This window comes from Penaeus chinensis, chromosome 3, assembly GCF_019202785.1.
Source record: "Penaeus chinensis breed Huanghai No. 1 chromosome 3, ASM1920278v2, whole genome shotgun sequence".
Classification (NCBI taxonomy): domain Eukaryota; kingdom Metazoa; phylum Arthropoda; class Malacostraca; order Decapoda; family Penaeidae; genus Penaeus; species Penaeus chinensis.
The window spans coordinates 10623046-10629860 of NC_061821.1; positions in this window are offsets into that span (position 1 = coordinate 10623046).

Here is a 6815-nt window from a genome sequence, read left to right on the forward strand (position 1 = left end):
CAAGTCTGAGCAGTAGCGGGCAGGAGCTTGATATGAACAGAATGTATACATAATGACTGTGTTTATTACATGCAATAAACTGAATAACGCCCGCTAGCTGTCCGGGGATGCCGGGTAATCTATCTGGAGGAGTGGGGAGAGAGAAAGGGAGAAGAGAGCGAGGAGAGAGAAAGGGAGAAGGGTAGAAATGAGGAAAGGGAAAGGGAGAAGGGTGGAGGTGAGTAGAGGGAAAGCGAGAAGAGAATGAGGAGAGAAAAAGGAAGAAGGTCGAGAGGAAGGAGATAAAAAGGGAGAAGGGTGAAAGGGAGGAGAAGGAAAGGGAGTAAGGAGAGAAAGGGAGAAGAATGGGAGTGAGGGTAGAGAAAAGGAGGATGTTAGTTAGCAGAGATAAAGGGAGAAGGTCGAGAGGAAGGGAGAAGAATGGCAGGGAGGAGAGAGAAAGGGAAAACATGTTTGAGAGAAGAAAGGGAGAAATGAGGATGGAGAGCACGATAAGGAGTGAGGAAAGTGAAATTGGGAAAATGAAGGAAGTTGAAATAAGGGTAAGAATAAAGGTGAATAGGTGAAGCATAAAAAAAAGTAAAAGTGAAAGGGTATGAACAAGATGACGGTTAATTGGCGAAGAAGGGAATAAATAGATGGACGGAAATCGAGAAGAATTAGAAAATGCTGTTGGGGAAGAGAAGGAGAGCGAGGTAAAGGGTGCAATATAAATGTTATTGTGAAAAATTCAATTACTGATAGTTTGTGTTTCATATGAATACACACATACATAAACACACACATACACACTGACATACATATAAACTAATAAACAGTCGCGTTTATATTCGAACAAACAATCAAACAAACAAACAAACAAACAAACAAACAAACAAACACACACACACACACACACAAACACACACACACACACACACACACACACACTCACACACACATTAACATATATTTCTTTCTGTTTAGAATGATTTAACTCATAATATGTTTCTAAGTACGCTAGTTATCCAACAGCTAATCCAATCATCCAACTGAGAATAATCATTAGTGACTGGTTATTATACCATCTATCATAATATATGAATCACTTTCTCATCTCTTGTCTTTTCATCTTAATATCATATCTGTTTCCTATTTCAGCCATTAAACTTCATTACTGGAAAACTTTCGTTATATATTTTTCTCATTATCTTATCACCACATCTTCTCCCCCTTCTTGTCTCTCTCCCTCTCCCCTTCCTCCTGCTTCTCCTCCTCCACTTCCGTTTCCTCCTACTCCTACCCCTTCCTTCTATTTCTCTCCTCCTCTCCTTCGCCCTCCATTCTCCCCTCCCCGTCCAACTTGCCCTTCCCTCTCTTACCCCTTCCCCCCCTTTCCTCCCTTTCTCCCTCCCCCTCCCCCTCCTCTCTCTCTTATTTCTCTCCCCCTCTCCTCCACCCTCCCCCTCTCCCCTCCCCTCCTCCTACCCTTTATTATTCTCACCTTTCTCTCATTCTCCCCCTCGACCCTCCCCTCCTCTCCCTCCTATTTCTCTCCCCCTCTCCTACACCCTCCTCCTCTCCCCTCCCCTCCTCCTCGCCATTCTCTCCACCCTTTCCATACCCCCCCCTTCCTCCCATTCTCCCTCCTCTTCCTCCTATTTCTCTCCCTTTCTCCTTCCACCTTCCCCCTCCCCTAATCCTAGCTCTCTATTCCCCATGCTACCTCCTCCCACCCTCTCCTTCTCCCCTTCTCCCTCTCCCTCACTCTCCTATTCCTCCTATTTCTCTCTCCATTTCCTTCACCCTCCCCCTCTCCCCTCCCCTCCTCCTACCCCTTTCCATCCTCCCCTTTCTCCCATTCTCCCTCCCCCACCCCCCTCTTCCTCCCATTCTCCCCCTCCCCTTCCCCTCCCTCTCCCTCTTCCTCCCATTCTCCCCCTCCACTCCCTCCCCCTCTTCCTTTCATTCTCCCCTTCCCCTCCCTCCCCCTATTCCTCCCATTCTCCCCTTCCCCCCCCTCTCCTCTTCCTCCCATTCTCCCCCTCCACTCCCTCCCCCCCTCTTCCTCCCATTCTCCCCCTCCCCTCCCTCCCCCTCTTCCTCCCATTCTCCCCCTCCCCTCCCTCCCCCTCTTCCTCCCATTCTCCCCCTCCCCTCCCTCCCCCTCTTCCTCCCATTCTCCCCCTCCCCTCCCTCCCCCTCTTCCTCCCATTCTCCCCCTCCCCTCCCTCCCCCTCTTCCTCCCATTCTCCCCCTCCCCTCCCTCCCCCTCTTCCTCCCATTCTCCCCCTCCCCTCCCTCCCCCTCTTCCTCCCATTCTCCCCCTCCCCTCCCCCCCCCTCTTCCTCCCATTCTCCCCCTCCCCTCCCTCCCCCTCTTCCTCCCATTCTCCCCCTCCCCTCCCCCCCCCCCTTCCCCCCATTCTCCCCCTCCCCTCCCTCCCGATCTTCCTCCCATTCTCTCCCTCCCCTCCCTCCCCCTATTCCTCCCATTCTCCCCTTCCCCCCCCTCTCCCTCTTCCTCCCATTCTCCCCCTCCACTCCCTCCCCCTCTTCCTCCCATTCTCCCCCTCCCCTCCCTCCCCCTCTTCCTCCCATTCTCCCCCTCCCCTCCCTCCCGATCTTCCTCCCATTCTCTCCCTCCCCTCCCTCCCCCTCTTCCTCCCATTCTCCCCCTCCCCTCCCCCAGCCCACCTCTCGCTTGTCCCACCTACCACACAAGGCTTATATTACAGTGTCATCTTCAATTACGCAAATGAAACACTCTGTCGCCTTCTGTGACAGGTGTGTGGGAGGAGGAGGGGTGGGGGAGGAAGGAGGGGTAAAGGGGGATAGGAGGGAGGAGTAAAGGGGGACTGGAGGGAGGGGCAAATGGGGAGGAGTGAGGGACAGAGAAGGTATGAGGGAGGGGAGGGAGAGAGTACAAGAGCGCAATGAGAGACGAGGTGAGGTAAGGGGTGAGGGGGAAGGTGATGGAAAGGAAGAAGGGGTGAGGAAGGACGGGAGGGAGGGAGGGAGGGAGAGGAAGGACGGGAGGGGAGGGGGGAGAGGAAAGACGGGAGGGGAGGGGGGAGAGGAAGGACGGGAGGGGAGGGGGGAGAGGAAGAGAAAGGGAAGTAGGGCGTAATGAGAATCGAGGTGAGGGAAGTGGAATGAGAGACAGAGGAAGGAAAAGAGGAAAAGTGGGGAAGGGGTGAGGAAGGACGGAAGTAGGAAAAGTGGGGAAGGGAGGGAAAGAGGAAGAGAAGGGAAGAGGAGAAGGAAAACAGAATTAGATACAAGGTTAAGAAAGTGAGAGAGGAAAACAAGAGGAGACAAGGAAGAAGAATATATAAGAAAAAGAAAAGAGGATGGGAATTTTGCATAAAAAAAGAAAAGGCAAAAAGGGAAGAAAAGAAACTGAGGGAGGCGAATGAAGGTGAGTGGAGAAGAAACAAAAGAGAGGGTCGAACAAAAGGGAAAATAGGCGAGAGAAACAGAACAGAGGAAGGCAGAGATGCATAAAAATGTGATGATTGAAGATAAAATAAGATGAGGAAAAAAGACTTGAGGATTTGAGAGATAAAAAAGAAAGTGAAAAAGGGAAGGTATGATATACAGGTAAGGAAAGTGTCAGGCAGGATTGCAAGTAGGACGTGACAGTTGTAGTCATTTCCGCAGTCTACGGTTATTTATATTTACTGTAGGATTCCCTTTTCATTCTTTTCTTCCTTCTTTTTTCTTTCTTGTCTTTTTTTTCTCTCTCTCTTTTTTTTCTTTTCTTTTTTAGTTCTACAGCGCCTGCTTACAATCACCTGACGTTCTTCTCATTAGTATCATATCAGGCAGATCCCATGTTGACTGTCTAAGTGACATAACTTTTATAACTCGAGAATACATCAGCAAAACGTGTCACTTCCCACACTAGAAACGCCATTCTGACCTGTATTTCATGACCTCCTTAGGCGTAAAGTCCCTTGCAACTTTTTCTCGTCCGTGATCTGCCAAAGTGTCTCTCACGTGTCTTCTCTTATTTCGCACGTGACATTGTTTATACATATTGTAGTACACCTATCTTCTCTGACATGCGTAAAGAAAGATAAATAAGAAGATTACAACTGAACTTATTTCATTAATGAATTAAAATACATGATATTTTCCGATATACAAACAACAAAAAAACGAAACAGGTATGGGTTCACTTTTATTTGTTTTACCAACAGATTGCAATACACGCATCTGATTACGAAAACTACGGAATAATTTCTACGAATGAACTTGAGACGAGGAAGCTTTATAACAAGATCCACGGCCAAAGAATTTACCTTTGTGAGAAGTGATTCTTAACAAATCCCGAAGAAAAGAGACTCGTCTTATCGGTTACGAGAAAATCGTTTTTGATTTGGGCTCATGACGTGGCAAAAAAAATAACGATTATTGTGATGGAATTTCCCATGACGCCATGTTCTTCGGACATCTGGAGCGGCCAAAGAGTTTCGTAAATGGATCTGCATCTCCGTTTCCTACGGCCGGTTAAGCGGGAACGCAGATCATTTACACAAATATAATTGTAGCTGTGTTTAATGTTTGTATTTTAATAAAGATTAGCAAATTTTTGTGACGATTTGTTTTATTTATCGAGTTTGTTTTACTTATTAAGTTAGTTATCAGGGACCAGCTGCAGGGCCTATATATTTTCATTATATATTCCCATTCACTACATACTTAGATACTTGTTCTTACAATTTCAAATCTTCTTTGGAATATGAGAAGCTATATGCAAAAATAGATAAAAGTAGATAATTATCAAAACAGGATTTCCCTCCATATTAAAGCTGCTAAATCTTATTCATAACGATAAAATCAATTTTTCCAGCGTGTCTATTATTAAGGATCACTTCTTATGGCTGGTGTTAAGCAGCTGATTTGCTCTTTCCCATCAAGTCACAGTGGATACCAATGGCCATTAGCTGAATGCGAATCATGGTGTAGAAAGTTTACTGGAACTGAAATATCATTTTTCTACAAGGTAATATAATCTATATCCCAGAAAATGACTCAGGGATTCATCAGTATCATATTCAAAATCAGTGCCAGAAGAGATGCTAAGACCTTCCGAAAAGCAGTTCAATGACAATACACAATTTTCAAGATAAACAAAATCTTAAAGTAACAGCAAAACACAATTCCGTCTATTGGCTTCCCTAGCACCTCTAGAAGCGCGATGTCTGTGTCTGTATACAAAAGGAAGAGGAAAACAGAACTAGCATCCTCCCGTAATCTCCCTTATTGACACCGATCACTTAGAGACACAAGAGGAAAATAACAATGACCTGCCTGGACTTTTAATTAACATTGCGGTCAGCTGAGCAACGCGATCGCGGGCTCATTCTCACACTCTCCTCTGCAACTGCAACCCAACACGGTGGTCTTAATTAGAATCTCAACTCTGTGCCCTGGGTCGACATAGCAGAAGGGTCGTCGTGCTCGTCCCTGGCAGGGGCTTAGAGCGAGCGAAGAACATGGGGAAGACTACAATGGCTATGGGGTGACTGGAATTCAAAGGGGAAGAAAGGACGAAGTATGTGTTATGCTTACTTACGTCTCTCTCTCTCTCTCTCTCTCTCTCTCTCTCTCTCTCTCTCTCTCTCTCTCTCTCTCTCTCTCTCTCTCTCTCTCTCTCTCCCTCTCTCTCTCTCTGCCCCTGTCTCTCTCTCTCTCTCTCTCTCTCTCACACACACACACACACACACACACACACACATATGTATGTGTGTATGTTTATGGTTTGTATGTATACGCATATATGTACATGCAGTATATATTATGTAATAAGCTTTTCAAATCACTCTGCCTTGACACCCAAATGCAGTGATCAGGAAACGACAATCGTGCGGCGGCAGGCCTGTTACGGTCACACCAGAATCAGTATTCAATCGTTCATTGTTAGATCCATCCCTCAGTATTAATGGAATCGTGAGAGTAATTTAGCGTCACAAACGTTCACAGGGAAGAGTAGATGGGCATTAATTCTGATAACTCTTGATCACAAAAAATTGAAAAATGATTTTGAAATTTTATACAAGATCGACTTATACGTACTTATATTTACTCCCTCCCTCCCTCCCCCCCTCCCTCTCTCCTTCCCTCTCTCTCTCTCTCTCTCTCTCTCTCTCTCTCTCTCTCTCTCTCTCTCTCTCTCTCTCTCTCTCTCTCTCTCTCTCTCTCTCTCTCTCTCTCTCCTCTCTCTCTCTCTCTTTTTCTCTCTCTCACACACACACACACATACACACATACAGCAAACACAGAACACAGACAGAAACATCTAGACAAACTTAATGGCATATATCAGTTTTTAACAATAAAGAAATCTCTAGCCGCATGCGTATTCCCCTTCCTGCAAGCGGCGAAGCGGATCGTCAGGACACTGGGTCCCACTGCCAGCGCCGACTCGCGTGGGCCAGGCGCACGCCAGCGCTAAGTAATGACACATTCGGAGGTAAACAGCCGCCGATAATGTGCATGATCCAGGATGTGCAAGATGTAACGCGACGGATCAGGTGAGAGCGATACACAACTTAGCCGAGGACGAGCCTCCGGGGGACAGGTCGGACGCTTTCTTGGGAGGAGAGAAAGCTAGGAACTGGACCTTAGGAAGCCCTCTTTGGGTATTTTTATTAGAAACATATATACATATATACATGAATATGTGTTTATATATATGTGTATATATATATATATATATATATATATATATATATATATATATATACACACTTAAACATGCACACATAATTTCAGTTTATCGTAGATACATTGGTGGATTGAAAACCAACAACAATGATTACCTAAACA